Source organism: Beta vulgaris, chromosome 5 (genome assembly GCF_026745355.1).
Source record: "Beta vulgaris subsp. vulgaris cultivar EL10 chromosome 5, EL10.2, whole genome shotgun sequence".
In the NCBI taxonomy this organism is placed as follows: Eukaryota; Viridiplantae; Streptophyta; class Magnoliopsida; order Caryophyllales; family Amaranthaceae; genus Beta; species Beta vulgaris.
The window spans coordinates 58832204-58847814 of record NC_079206.1 but is presented as its reverse complement, the minus strand read 5'-3'; positions in this window follow the sequence as shown (position 1 = coordinate 58847814).

The window sequence follows — 15611 nt, the reverse complement described above, 5'->3', positions numbered from 1 at the left end:
GTCTGATTTCTTGCAATAAAAGGCTCTGGTAATGGTGCCTTGTTAACATGATATCCTACCAAAAAACCTTGGCTTTCATGACATTCTCTTGAGGTTTTTGGAAATAAAGAAAAAACCTCGACACTGAGGTTTTGAGATTGCTTTAATGTCATTTATCATTTCACCTTTTGTCTCTCTCTCTTCAAACTTCTATATAATATACCTCTGATCCACCTTAAAGAAAAAAGAGAAAACTTTGCTCGACTGTTTTTCTAAGAGGTAATAAAAAGAGACTTTAGGAGATTCTCCACACGAAGGAAACACCTAAAACATTGTTTGTGATAATAGAATTTAAAGTCGAATTATTGCAAAATTCAAAGTGTGCTAGATGACATTGTAATAGAGCGATAACTTTCGCAATAAAGACTTGCAAATTGTTGAGGTTGAAAATGCAAGCTCTGAGCATCTTCCCCTCATGATTTCGAATGATAACTCCTCTTGTTGTTGAAGAGGCACAAATTGAACCGCTGAATTGGAGCTTGAGAACGGATAGCGGAGGTGGCTTCCAAGCCATCATAGAGTGAGGGGAAGGAGGAGGTTGAGCGTGAAGCATTTGGTAAGAAGAGGATACCTACAAAATTACAAATATCGATCTTTAAACAAAAGAGAAAGCTCCTTTACTATTGATTGTAATTGAAATCTAATCTAATGATGTGGAGTTTGTTATCAATAACTAGTCATGGTTATTTTTTTAAACAATTTCGAATCCACGTGACCCAATTTCTAGATCCGCCATTGACCGTAAATAATCAATATATTTGTCTAATTGTCTCTTGCTTTCTGCCTTTTTGTTGTCTCATAAAATACACGGACTTCAGCTTTTATTTAAAGCAATGGATATCAAAAAAGCAAAGTTTGAATGTGCTATATGATTTATGATTGAGCAAACTTCACTATGTCTTGATCCCTTAAATATTGCAACTTTTAGGAATGAGCAAACTTTATAATATTTGTTAATTGTAGTGTAAGATTGATGTGTTGTTGTTCATGATCTGTTGATTCTTGTTTTAGTTTTTTTTGGTTTGTAATTTGTAAATATGAGTTATAATATATTTGAATTGGAGTTTGGTTTGATAATATAATTGATTCAAGTCCATCAATTTAATTAAGAAATGTCAAATGCATTCACCTAATTCAAACAAGTATAAGCATTTTTTTTCGTTTCACTTTGGATTGTAATACTATAAGCATTTTGGAATTTCGGATGTAAAACATTAAGTATATATCAACCAATTTGTGTTGTAATGTTTTTTTTCTAAAAATTTATTTGAATTCTCGACGTCCGTACTTTGTCCCTCCACTTTGAGAATCATGGCTCCGTCACTCTGTGTAACCAGGTTTTCACTTTTGGAAGGTTCCAAAGATGTCGAGTAATTCTATAAGTATATAATAGGTGGTCAATAGATTCTAAATATTGATTACTAGACCATAAGAATCAAGTGGAATAATTTTACTTTGTTGAAAATATATTCTATATTTGTAGTTCAGCTTTACTCAAATTTATATACTCCTCGCTCCGAATAATAATGAGGGAAATATTTTAGGGAACTACCTGTTATAAGATTATTATTTTTTTTTTCAAAAAAACTACATTTTACTACCTTTTTTAGAAAATCTATCTTTTATAACTAATCCCTTTCATAATACCACCAGATAATGATTTCCGTTATGTTTGACCTTTTAATTATGCATTCACTCAATGTAGTGATGGACATTGCTTGAGTAACCCATCGGGTAGACTACCCGCTACTAATAGACAATTAAAATATTAGTATTTAAGTCTAGTTGGATTCCACTATCATAATTACCACAACCTTATATTATGGGGTGGGTAGTCTACCCGGTGGGTTAACCAAGTTTTTTCCGTGTAGTGATCACATGACTTTATTGAACACCAACTATACTAATATATTAAAAGGCGTGCATAAACGATAAATGGTGCCACACGGCGCTCTCCCTAAGAGAGTTTACTCAATGTAATCCACAACAATAAAAAAAAATAGAAATGGCAAGGGTTTGATCCCAAGACCTCAAGAACACATACTAAAGTCTTAACCACTAGACCAAATAACATTTAGTCTTATCATCTTAAATTATAATATTAATAAATTAGAATTTTTCTTACCCGAAGCGTAGTCCGTGCCTAATAATTAGTTTGAAACTCAAATTGAGGGGTTTGTCAAATAAACCAACATTTAGAAAGTCCCTTTAGTAACGTCACACATGGCAGGGAAAATGTTGAACTAAGAAGTGCAAATCAAGCGGAATAAACGGTCAAACTTAACAACGATCGTCATCGGGTAGTATTTTGGTAGGAATTTGCTGTAAAAGGTAGTGGTTTGAAAAAAAGAGAAATTTTAAAGGTAATTTCTTTTTGGGAAAAAGAATTGATAAAAGGAAGTTCCTTAAACAATAATAATAATATATTAATAACAATACTAAAAACAATAACAATAATAATAACACTCATAATAATTTAGAAATAACAACAACAACATTTTTATTATTATTACATAAGTGTTATATACAACAACAACAACAAAAAAAGCTAAATGTAACATCTAAAATTATGCCTAACTTTTTTTTGAGGGGAAACCATTAATCAATTGCATAAATCCAAAGCCACCAAAGCTATCAAACTTTGGGGAAAATCATCAACCACACACAATTCAGAGTTATCATCAACTTCCCACCTAGCTACCAAGTGGGCAACACAATTACCTGACCTCCTAACATGCTTACAGACAAACGAATCAAAGGACATTGTCAACACACTAATAGCATCATATAAAAGGAAAATCGGAGCAGCCCCCGCAGCAGTGTTTGTAATGTTGTTGCACACGTTTATGGCATCGCCTTCCAATATCACATGTTGGCAGTGCATTCTTTGCGCCAGCTGAAGACCAAACAATGCAGCTCGAGCCTCGGCCATTTCCACCGACCACCGACCCCTCCAACGTCGAACAGCCGCAGCTAACACCTCCCCCTTCCAATTCCGGATAACAGCACCACAGCAAACACCCGTCCCAGCCACCATATGAGCATCAAAATTTATCTTCACGCATTGTTGTGGTGGGGGAAGAAATTTATCTTCACGCATTGTTGTGGTGGGGGAAGCCACGCAGCAGGAGACCCAGTAGAGCCTCGAATACAATGCCCGAATACCTCTTTCTCATACTTACAGTAATCCGTGACAAGCTTTACGAAGCCCACCGCAACACTCACAGCATCTGGGTGTTGTTGTTCAAAGACCGCGACATTTCGGCAATACCAAGCTGCCCAAACCAGTGCCATGAAGATGCTCCCAGCCTTCTTATCGAGTTTCTGCACCACCCATTCGAACCGCTCTTGGAAAGATGTAGATGGAGCTTGGGACAACAAAACTTCGAAGTCACTATACCTCCAAATCTCCTTCGCGTATTTGCACTCAAAAAGCGAGTGTACTATGGTTTCAGCCCCATTAGAACATACTTGACATGTACTTTCATTAATAATATGACGGTGGTGTAATCGATCCTTAACCGCTAAGCTCCCCCGGCAAGCCCTCCAGAGAAAGTGTCGCAACTTTGGAGGACCCATCACACCCCACACTTCTTTCCATATCTTGTTTTCGGTTGAACCCATCAGCACCTCCCACGCCCGTAGATGCCCCAATCTGCCCAGCCAATACGCACTTCGCACAGTGAATATACCATTTTTGCTCGGCCACCAGTATAAACTGTCAGGAGGCCAAAGAGTGGAGAGGGGGACATCCCATATGAGAGCCCGATCTTCTTCGCCAAAAGTAGTCTGAATTTTATCCATGTCCCAGCCGCCTTGTTCAAAATTTATAAGCTCTGCCACCTTCATCTCCATATTACTATCACCTCTAGGTGTAGGAACAATGTGCGCACCCTCTCCCGGTAACCATGAGTCAGTCCAAACATTTATTTGCCAGCCATTCCCCACCCGCCATTTCAGACCCTCCAGTAATAAAGCTTTGGCCCCCCAAATACTTCGCCAGGTGTAGCTAGGATCATATCCCCTGAGTGCCTCAAGAAATGGAGAATTTTTAAAATACCGAGCCTTCAGGATAGAGTGCAAAATCGAACCTTCCTCCATACTCAAACGCCAAGCTTGCTTTACAAGGAGTGCTTGGTTAAAAACTTTAAGGTCCCGAAAACCAAGTCCGCCCATTGCTTTTGGAAGGCAAAGTGACTCCCAACTGTGCCAATGTAGCTTGCGATCCGTTCCCGTCGCTCCCCACCAAAATTTCGCCACAATGCTGTGAATCTCATCAATGAGCCCCTCCGGTATCCGGAAAATAGACATCATATAAGTAGGAATAGCTTGTGCAACAGCTTTGATCAGAACTTCCTTTCCGGGTCTTGACAACAATTTCTCTTTCCACCCTTGTAATTTCTTCCAGATTCTCTCCTTTAAACATGCAAAAATGGCTTTTTTGGACCTACCGATCATAGTTGGGAGCCCAAGGTATTTTTCATGTCTATCCACCTCCTTTACACCAAGAGTAGCTACAATTTCCCGCCTTCGTACTTATGAAACGCATTTACTGAAAGCCACTTCTGTCTTGCTCAGATTAACTTTTTGACCAGAAGCTCTCTCATATGTACTGATAATATCAGCAATTTTAGAGCATTCCTGCATACTAGCTTTAGCAAACAATATACTATCATCCGCAAAGAAAAGATGTGATATCCGTGGAGCATTTTTGCAAACTTTCGCCCCATGAATTAAATTTTCCCGCGCCGCCTTAGATAGTAACAGAGAAAATGCGTCAGCACACAATAAGAATAAATATGGAGAAATTGGATCACCTTGACGTAAGCCCCGGCCAGGACGAATATCACCAGAAATCTTGCCATTGAGCTTAAAAGAGAAAGATATACTCGAAATGCAACTGAGAATTCGAGCTACCCACGAACTGCCAAAACCCATCTTATACATCACCCTTTCCAAAAAACTCCACTCTACCCGATCATATGCTTTACTCATATCCAGTTTTAGAGCCACCGAGCCATCCTTCCCTTCTCCCTTCCTTTTCATCGCATGAAAAATCTCAAAAGCTACCAAAGCATTATCTGTAATTAGACGTTTTGGCACAAAAGCGCTTTGGTTTGGCGAAATAATCGAACCAAGAAGTGGTTTCAATTTATTTGCCATCACCTTTGACAAAATTTTATACAGCACAGTACAAAGGCTAATGGGGCGAAAATCACTCATACACTTCGGCTCAGCACATTTGGGAATTAATACAATGCATGTTTTATTGATCTCATCAAGCTCGACATTTCCTCGCCACCATTGTTGCACAAAGTTAATAATATCGCCCCCCACAATATCCCAGAATTTCTGAAAAAAGAGTGCATGCATACCATCAATTCCCGGGGCTTTGTTAGGGTGCATCTGAAACAAGGCATTTCGAATCTCTTCCCCACTCGGCTCCATTTCAAGCGACGTATTCATATCTTCTGACACAACTGACGTGATCCCTTCCAAAGCCGCCTCCATATTCTGAGGGTCACTAGAAGTAAATAATCCCTCAAAATACTTGGTAATCACCTCCTGCATACCTTCCTCCGAGCATACCCAGCCCCCATCATCATCTCTCAACCCCCGAATATGATTTCTTTTGCGCCTTTGAGAAGCTTTATGATGGAAATATGCTGTATTTTTATCGCCATCCCGAAGCTCGTTCGCTCTTGCCCGAGCATGCCAGTAGGACTCCTCGAGCCTATGAAGCTCATCCAGCTTGGTAGAAAGCGCCTGACACGTTGTAAGCATCGTAGCATCAGGCACATGAGCTTGTGCCTCCTTGAGCGATTTTTCAGTTGCTCGAATCTGTCTCTTTACATTGCCAAACACCCCTCCAGCCCACTTTGTTAACTCAGCCGCAACAGCAGCCAGCTTCGTGGGCACCGATTCAGTAGCAGTGGCAGACCACGAGCTAGCCACAACATTCCTACAGTCCTCCCTGGAGAGCCATAAAGCCTCGAATTTAAAAGCCTTCGGACCTCCTTGAAACCGCTCTTCTCGCCCAGCTTTGAGAAGTATAGGAGAGTGATCTGAACGATGAATTGGCATATTAATCACCTCATAACTTTCAAAGAGAGAAACCCAGCTTTCAGTTGCCAAAAAACGGTCCAATCTTTCTCGCACAATCAAACCCGGGTGCTTGCCACGTTGCCACGTAAAACAACTACCCCGGAAGCCCAAATCACGAAGCTCGCATTTATCTAATGTATCCCGAAACGAGTCCATCTGTCTCTCACCCCTAAGAGCACCCCCATCTTTCTCATGTTGCCAAAGAATTTCGTTAAAGTCGCCAAAAAATACCATAGGTATCGTTTCAGCCGCCAATTCAGTCATCATACTCCACGTAAAATGTTTGTTTGTTGCTTCGGGCCATCCATAGATGCCCACAGCTTTCCATACTGGAATCTTCATCTCGTTTAACACCCTAGCAGCAAAATGGTGTTGAGAATAAGATTGAATGTCAACTTCCAAGTCCCTCCACCAAAATCCTATGCCCCCCGAATTTCCCACACTACTAATACACACCCCATTCGAAAAACCACACTGTTTTTGAACACCTTCAAGTTTTTTTGCATCAATCATCGTCTCCATAATGAAGACGATATTCAGCCGATCTCTCCAGCACCAGTTCCGGAGAGTGAGAACTGTCAAGGGATTGCCGAGCCCTTGACAATTCCAACTTAATATTTTCATTGGCCTTCGCGGGATGGGAGCACACCCATCTCCGCTACTTGAGACTCCTGAAGAGAAACTTTAATTCGTTTGTCTGCAACCCCACCATCAACCATATCAACATCAACATCCGCTTCCATCCCCTTGCGTTTACAACCGTAAGAATCCCCCACTCCCGTCACAACATCATCGCCAAGCTCGGACCGCCCCCCACAGCTTTGTTCACCAACATTCACCTCCCAAGTACTCACGTCAGTAGGTATGCTTTGTGCCCTACTTTGATGCCCTTTGCGGGTATATTTTTTCTTCTTTTTATCACCAGCACTATACCATCCCATCAGAAACTGCCCCTGAGTTCCCTTTTCCTCCATATTTGCTACTGTGCTACTATCACACTGTGGTAAAGATACCTCCAAAGAACTCCTTACCCCCTGTACTTCAGCCTCCACCCCGCCACCATTCTCCCCCCCAGTCAACACGTTAACACATGATTGCTCCGGCTTATTCTGTGAGGTAATCTCATTGTCATCCTCCTTAGTCTTCCCTTCAACGTTGGATAAAGAGGCCTCAGACTGTTTTTTACAAACAAAAAGACTACGCCTACTCGCACCCATGGCCTTTAATTCCTCCTTTTCGCGAGTTCGACCTCTTCGCGGCGAAGCTTTGATCCAAACTCCCCAACCCAGACCCTTATCCATCTGGTCTTCTGCAACATAATTGCACTCCTTCTCACTATGACCCATTCTTCCACATAAGAAGCAAAAAAATGGTAGACGCTCATACTTAAACTCAATACGCACCACATCACCATTTTTGTTACGTATACGCTGATTTCTCCGTAGCGGTTTAGTCACATCAATACGCAATTTTACACGTCGACATCTGTCTAGCCCATAATCATCATCCTCAATTTCAACCAATTCTCCCATATGTTCAGTGATAGCCCTCACATCCTCATTAGAACGACAGTTAAACGGCAAGTTATAGATACGAACCCAAAAGGAAGAGTGAGATAGTGATACCTGATGGGGTTGTTCATTGCCTGTAATAGTATTCAAGATAAGCAACTGTTGGTCAAAACACCATGGTCCTCCCTCCAAAATTTTCTCCTTATCACGCCAATGGAATAATTGAAAAGCATAGAGGTTGGTATCAATAACCCTAATAATTACTCGGCCATAAAGGTTCCAAGCCTGCGTCATTGTTCTCTTAAAAGCATCGAAATTTATTGATCTCGAAGTCAACAATCTACCGACTAACATCAATTCCACTTTATCATTGGCTTGGTTGGAGTTTACTTCTCCTAAGTCAACGATACTGTCAGCATCGTCATCAATATTAAGATTAGAATAAAGCGACGCCAATTCCTCGGCCATCGAGACCGAAGAATTCACCGGTAAAGCCGGCGGGATCAACCTCGGGGGAAGCGAGGTAGGGTTTCCTGTTTTCGCAAGGGAGAGAGAACCTGTCTTTCAAGGCAGTTTTTTTTGCTCTTGTAACTCAATAGATTAAAATTATGCCTAACTTAATCATGGTTAATTTTAATTTTTTTTGATAAAAAGAAAGGAAATCTCATACGCAGGGGTGCAGCAATGCAGCGAAATACATTACCATAAGTACTTGTCCACACTAACCAACGTGTCACATCTATCTATATAATACTATAAAGCAATAAGGATTTGCTTATGTGTCAAGAGTAAATTGAATTGCTGATGTGTCAATCCTTTGTAATATCTTTTACAATTTTTTGCCACGTGTTTTTGTCTTTAAATATTTCTGTTATACATTACTTTTTTTTTAGGCATATAATTGGAAAGCTATTTAAGAAAGTTCTCTGTTATGGAATGTAAATCAACTAAATTTTAGGAATCGACTGCTATTAATTAGTAATTACTTATGCATCATAAAACTGCCAAAAAAAATAAATCTCCTAAATCCGATATTTTGGGCACTAATTAAATAAATCATATCCCCTAAATACGGTATTTTAGAAACTAAATAAAAAATCATATCTCCTAAATACGGTATTTTAGAAACTAATCATATATTTTGGCACTAATTAAGAAATAAATTTATAGCAAGAAGCTGATATTTTAGGTACTACTTAAGGTATTACAACTATTTAAATGAACATGTTGTACTCTCTTCTTAAACTCAAAAATAAAAGTCTTAACATATTATAATATTAAACTTAAAGCTTACCAGACGTATTAATCATACAATAAGTTGTATTATAGGTTTTTTTAAAAAGTTCAAATTATAAGATCATTGACCACATATCCACACCATCAAAATTATAAGTTCATTGCAAACTATAAGATCGTGGGCGGTCATATTACTAAGACTACGATGTATCCCATAAAATGATGATAATTATTAGTGAGTTACAATGTGATTAGCAATACAAAACACGATCCACGATAAAATCAATAATAATTGATATTAGCACCTCATGTATAACACAAAAAATAAACATCTTATGTATTAACACTTAGTTTGCATAAAAGAATAAACATCTTATGTACTAACACCTAATATGAAACTATCAACTAAAAAATGGATTAACACTTATATAGAAATAGATAAGGAAAGATAACAAAGTCTCAACAAAAGTTAACTTTTACTTGGCTCATGACGTTTGTAAAACTTAAAGGAGGGTAGCCTAATTGTAACAACAAACATGAGATGTCTTAAAGTTTAGTATAATAACAATGGGACCCCTTTCATTATACAAAATATCACATCGTAATATTTGAAATTTTGCTAGGAATATGCTATCTTAACTGGTAAATGTATGACATCTCTATGTAAGGTTAAAGATTAAAATTGCATATAGAACTTATGTGAAATTTATTGTCCATAATTTTAGTGTAGTTGTATCTTTGTGAAGTTTATAAGTCATATAGTATATTTGTTCAGTTTATTCACAACCAAATCACAACTAAAAAAAATAATATTACCATAAGAGCTTATAATTTCTAGGTGTTCATCTCAAAGAAAAGATAAAATGTCATACAATATATTTCCACATATAAATTCATTTTTATTTCTATATATTACCGTTCATTTGGTACAAGTATTATTGACCTGGGTCAGTGAGCTAATCACAAACTCACAATAAAAATGAAAAAAAGGGTGAATTGTGCATGTAACAAATAATTGACAATACAATTTATTCTATATTATTTTACTTTCCAAAATAAATAAAAAAATGGGTCAAATAGTATGAAACTTACAAGCTTTAAATTCTAAGAGAGGTGCATAGAATCTTACTTCTATCTAGAAGCCGAATATATAATATTAACAAAATCAAAGTTTGTGAATAAAGTTTCAAACTGTAACAAACCCTTACTTAGAACTCTCAGTCTTCACTGCCATAAAAATTTTGTCTTTTTCCATCTCAGTTTGAACATCTAGAAAGTGAATCATCATCTTCATATAAAAAAATTATGTAGATAACATCTGAATCTCAAACATCCAACGTCAATGGATAAAAACACAATCAAATTTATTTTTTCTCCATTTTCGAAAATTTCAAGTGTGTTTCATAAGTCTGTGGTCAAACTTTTTGGAGGACTTTTTTCGAATAAATCTGGTATTGAACGGGAACTTTTTTCTTTAATAACATAAGATTCAATTGATCGAATGTAGCAATTTTTCGAATAAATCTCCATTTTATTTAAATATGATATTGCCCAAATTCAGGAGAAAGGTTCAATTAAATATAACAATTCTAGCTATGTTTTAAATCTCCATTTTTGGTTTGTAATTTGCATGGGTTTAGTTAGTCATATCAAGAGTTACCAGTATTTGTGATAAAGATCACAAGATCTCAAGACAACAAAAAAGTGGGGGTGAGAGAGACTGTGGGAAGTAGGGACGGCTGAAAGTGGGAAAAGAAGTGGTTGCATGATTGAATCCCAATAATAGAGCGAATTGTGATTTTATTTGATCCTCAATGTGAAGCAATGGGTAGAACATAGACTTTTTCAGTCAACTTCGCACGATAATATTAACTACATCAGTCATTGAATGCACGTGTTATAAGTCAATTTTAAAATATTCCTAATATGATTATAAAAAGTTTAAATCACGATATAATATTCATCCCATGATTTTGTGAGAAATTAAACATCATAAAATCATAAATTTTTTTTTAAAAAAAATCGTGCATTTTGCACGGGTCAAAACCTAGTTTATATATATGTATATATATATATCTATACAAATATATTAAAAGGCGTGCGTGACAATGTATACACGCCACATGTCACCTCCACGCAATGTATATACACCATGTGGCACCTCGGTTACTCCACTAGAATTGTCCAATGTGTACACAAGTGACAAGTCATGTCAATTAACAAAAGTAAAATTAGTTTCCAACAAGATTTGAACATGTGACCTCTTGCAATTATGTATGACACAATTACCATCTCAACCAACTTTTAGTCATGTTTTAAGTGTCCACATTATTATACTTGTACCTTTTAAATGTTGAGTTTTCCTAATATATTTTGATGGGAATGGAAAAAAATGCATATCAAATTTGTAAAACAATACCAACCCGGAGCAACGCCCGGGCTCAAATACTAGTTTATTTATAAAGTTGGATGTGTTAGGGTTGGGAAAAATTCTGAAATGGGCCTATCGCATCCCCCCTAACATAATAGCCGGCACCTAAAGTTTTCGTATCAGGTTATATTATATGTTTGACGCAGTAGGAGTATGGCGGGAATGGGGTCATATCATAGATGACCCCCCTATAAAGGGGTCATTTGTCATAGATGACCCCCATATAAGGGACTCATTTGTCATAGATGACCCCCCAAAGCGAGATCATTTGTCATATATGACCTCCCCAAAAGGGGGTCATTTGTCATAGATGACCCCCCAAAGAGTAGGTTAGTCTTTTATTACGTTTCGCTGTATTTAGCCTTTCTTTTTCTTGTATATAGCACACCCTTATTATTATTATTATTATTATTATTATTATTATTATTATTATTATTATTATTATTATTATTATTATTATTATTATTATTATTATCATCTTTATTATTATTATCATTATCTTGTTTTTTACAATAAGACAAATAATCATTGCAAATAGGCAGAAAATAGGAATCTCGCATTCTAAGGGGCAAGAATTGAACCTTTTGTCATAAGGGTGGAAGGAGTGTCATTATATACGGTATTATATGAGTGGCATTATATGCTTGATCTGTTAATAACAGCTTCTCTTCATTAGTTAAACCTAATTTTCTCTCTAGCCGCCCCTCTTTTCTCCCCTACCTTTTCATCAATTAGGGACTGCCATATATGTTTTCATCCATGGTAAGCCCGTTTTCCTATCTTATTTTTCAGTTTTTAGTTTATTTTATTGTTTTGTCAAATAAATTAGTCTCTCTTGTTGTTCGAACCTTGCTATAGGGATTTTAGTCTCTTTTGTGGAGATCTCCTTCTCCTCTATGGAGTTTTGAGTCTGGTTTGTTGGTCTTTAGGTATGATTATTCTCTTTGGTTGAAGTTCAACACTATCAAGTGAAGGTATTACAAAGTCGGATGCGTTCAACACGACTGGATCAAGAATACACTTACCCATACTATGTCAGAATGATAAAAACGTTAATAATGTATTTAATTTTTTTTATTAATAATCCCTCAGTTTTTTTTTTATCTTTTTCACTTTCCTGTGCACATCTCCTAATGCACATATTTGAACTTAAATATCTTTCATTATATATTAGTAAAAATTATACTGATTGAATATTAGTAATGTACTAATTGAGACGAATCAAACAAAATTCCATATGACTATACTAGTCTTCTATACACGCGATGCGTGCGTTGATTGTTTGCGTCTATTCTTAATAAATTTCATCAAAATATAATTATAGAAGTGTGATTTATAATTATTGTTATACAAACTACTGTAATCTATAAAGCTTTTAGAAATTGAGATAAACATTTAATTAGATGTAAAGTTTTATAGTCAAATTACATTGAATTTTTTTTATTGAGTAACCATTTTTCTCAGTATGTCAAGTTACTTTGTTAATGTTTATTTAGTTTATTATTGGAATTTTAACCCATCTTTAAATTAGGAAAGGATATAATTGTATAAAATCTGAATATCCAATTAAGTATATATATATTTAGGTAAGGATAAAAAAGACATCTTATTAGGGGGACTCCATAGCTCTCTCCTTGGCTTATGTAATAAGATTTTTTCTTATAAATTTAAAAAATTTGAGAAGATTCTCTCTAACTATGAATAGTGTCAAAACTCTAAGTTAGAATGATAAAAAAAACAGGGGGAGTACTAATTACCAATTATTAATGAATATATCGTATTATTAAGAAATACATAATATATATTGTTGCATAATGGTGGTTAATTGGGTGAGAGAAAAATTATTTGTGGGGGGTTAAAAAGTAAGAGAAAGGAAAAAGTAGTTGGGATGATTTTGTTTTTGTTTTTCATGGTAAAGATGATAGTTGGGAAAAGATTGTGGGATGATATATTTTTAGAGAGAGAAAATTAGAGAGTGAGTGAGATGATCTTTGTTTAAAATTGTGAATGGTTATGCTATAAAGAAGTAGGTGAGCATACTCTTAACTAACATGGACTCGTGAGTTAAATCGTTTATTATCGTATGGAGTATAAATTTACACAATCTGAATGACTTTTTTTCAATAGATATTGGTTATCTATTATCATCACGATATAATTATAGTAACTTTATTAAATTTTTCATACTACTAATACTAAATTTATTACTTATTATAAAAAAAAGGTGTTGTTTGGAAAAATTACCTACCTCTTAACACCGATGAAAATGAGGACAATCATATTAGAATTCATTATATGTTTGTTATTGTCATTTAAAGTGTTATATATTTAAATGCACACATCATGTACATATAAGACTAATTGTTGTACGGCTAAAACAAAATTATAGCCACCATAACTATTGAATTTAAGCCTATTATTTCTAGAGACAAATCATGCCCATCGATGTAGTTGAAACTAAAAAAAAAAACGTAGAATAATGGGATAAAGGCTAATTCAATTTAAAAGATTGAAAACAAATTGTCATTAGGTCAGTTACTTAGTCATTCGTCCTTTTAGAGTATTATTTCTTTCTTTCTTAGATATTGTGATATCTCCATTAACAAAGATTTGTGCAATATAAAATCAATTAATAAATACAAATTTCAATATACGAATTTACTAACGTATAAATTTTAGTTATAATTTACTTATAAAGTCAACTTCATATTAATCTATGATTAAAAAAAAATGTTTCAAATTACACAATTGATAGAGACTATAATTTTTTTAACAATTGTAAAATTATCTTTTGAATTATTTTTTTTTTGAGAAGAAATTATCTTTTGAATTAAATTAATAAAAAAATCAATTTCAGTTCAATTTCCCCGCCAACCGCAACGATAATTTATCATCCATCTCAGCAGGAACATCAGTCCCAAGATCAATGATTGAGTTTTCATCATCAGTAATTTTGAGTCTCATACAGCGATCAATTAATTCCTCCGCCATAAATCGCGAAGAAAACCCTAAAAAGGGGGCCACGATCCTTTTTCGCAAGGGAGAGAAAAGTTGCATATCTTTCAAGGGAGTCAAAATTAATTTATCATCCCTTAGGCTCTAAAATCGCATAAACGGTGTTGCAATGCAATCGTCCACCGAGAGATGAGTCCTACTAGACATTGGGAAAAAAAGATCGTTTCCCAAGTTTTCTGGTGAGTTTATGGCAGAAAGAAAGTCGAGAAAATAAGGGTGATGAATTCTTGAATTATGAGACGAGGGTTTGGGTGGCTCGAAAGGTGGATTTAGGAAGGGTGGAGGGGTAACGGAGACACGACGGTGGAAATCTTGCCGGGATTGAGTTGGATGCAGCTCGGTTGGGGTTGGAAGAAGATGAGTTTTTGATTAATATCTTCTGTGGTGTTCTTTCTCAATTCTACCTTAGTTAAATTTTTTTTGCTTACAAAAAAATATTTATTAGGTATTTGTTTGCTGAAATACACTTAACCGTTTGAATTTTTACTAAAAAATGATATATATTGTTAAACGATAAATGGTAATTTGGTTAATTTATGTGAACTATTTTTATAAATTCATCTGGATCATGATTCTATTATCACAATTTTTTGTTGTCGTATTCAGGGACATGTAAGATGTATCGAGTTTGGGATCCTCTTATTGGCCATGATCCAATAAGGAAGCCCAATTTCTTTGGTAAATAAATAAGCCCATATGATTTTGGTTGCAAAATTGTGAACTAATTTTATATGGTGGCGATGAAACCATCGATATGGTGACAAACCCAGTTGCGCAACGGGAAGTAAACGATTTAGATATTGAAGTCGATACATCTTACCAAAGGGAAGCAACCAAAATCATATGGGCCTAACGATTTTAGAGCCTAACGACGAACCTACATGGCTACATATTATGGCCTAAATGTTTGATTTTTCGGTCCAGACCGAAAATAAATAGTTTTTTGGTCCAGTTTTTTATGTTAGGACTTGGGACCTAAAGACCTAAAATAAACTAATTTTTTCTATACGTTGCAAACAATTTAGGACAAATGAAATAGCATTTTTTATTGAGTTTGTCTTGTAAGAGACCGCCTACTTTTAAATTAAAATTAGGCATGGTGAGCCAAATATTAAAAAGAGAATAAGCCCAATAGTGACTAGGTTAATTTCTTTTGGTAACTAATTTAATATATTTAGTGACTAGGCCTACTTTTATATTAAAATTAGACCGTCTCTTTTAATAATTTTTGTTTTTTATTTTACTTGTCTCTTATTCGATTCGATTTTGTTTAT